The sequence below is a fragment of the Suncus etruscus genome, chromosome 10 (genome assembly GCF_024139225.1).
Source record: "Suncus etruscus isolate mSunEtr1 chromosome 10, mSunEtr1.pri.cur, whole genome shotgun sequence".
In the NCBI taxonomy this organism is placed as follows: domain Eukaryota; kingdom Metazoa; phylum Chordata; class Mammalia; order Eulipotyphla; family Soricidae; genus Suncus; species Suncus etruscus.
This window is the reverse complement of record NC_064857.1, coordinates 103,039,708-103,040,899: the sequence shown is the minus strand read 5'-3', so window position 1 is coordinate 103,040,899 and position 1,192 is coordinate 103,039,708.

Sequence of the window (1,192 nt, the reverse complement as noted above, 5' to 3'; positions counted from 1 at the left end):
CCTAACTTGGGTGTGCTGGGAGCCTTGATAGGTCCCAGCCTTCCCCTCTTCTGCCCCCGGCCTCCAGGCCTTCTGGGGTGGCGGCCCAGGCGGCCAGACAAGGTGGGTGTCGGGAGGTCCCTCCTGGATGGGGTCCCAAGCCTTTCCCCGCTTCCCCCAGCCCTAGGGAGGGAAGGGAACAGGGTGTAGGGCGGGGGCAGATCCCGGCTTCCCGCTCTCTCTCCATCCTCTCTTGAGCTAAAGGCTAGTTCTAGCTGGCATGGGGTTTGGGGAGACCCCATGTGGAAGGCCTTCTCCCTAACTTGGGTGCGCTGGGAGCCTTGATAGGCCCCAGCCTTCCCCTCTTCTACCCCCGGCCTCTAGGCCTTGTGGGGTGGCAGCCCAGGAGGCCAGAAATGGTGGGTCCTAACTTGGAGTGTGCTGAGTTTTGCTCGGTTGCACTAAATTTGTCACTGGCAATTTCTGACCAGTCTACTTATGGAAAACCGCGCGGGGGCTAGCGCCCCTGTGCGCACTGCATGTATTGAGTATTCCTTATCCTTATGTTAAGTTTTGCGTATCCAGAGTGCTCATTTTTTATTCTGACCTTTCCCACACCCCTACAAAGCTCATTTTTACTCCTTGACTCTCTCACCCCCACAAACATCACTAACCCACATTACTCTTTTTAACTTCAGTACTGCACAATCCTAATCACAGACCAAAGCCGTGCATTGTGTGCGACAACCCCAAACTGTTTCAAAAGACAGAAAATGGACACGTATTTCTTTCGAATATTTTGTGTTTTTCTCTCACAGCTATAAGTCTTACTAAATATTGCCTTGTACAGTGATGATTCTAACCACTTTTTATCTTCTCTTTATGAGCTGTTCAACAAGGAATTTTGGTGACAAAGTAATTGTATCTTAATGTTCTTTGGCTGAAAGTTCAAAGTTAAGATATCACCAAGGGGACTTCTGAGAATTATATTATGGGTGATTGTCCTTCCACTGTAACTTTACCTTGTCCTCTTTCTTTGCATCTTTGTTCTCATAATTAAAAATAAAAAAATAAAAAAACACCATGGCAATAGGAATGGGAAAAATATAAGTTGAAACAATATTACAGAATCAGGTGGGTTGACAGATTTTTGGAACTTCCAGGACAAGTTACAATGAAGAACAGATATAAAAATTGTGAAACACAACCTTTG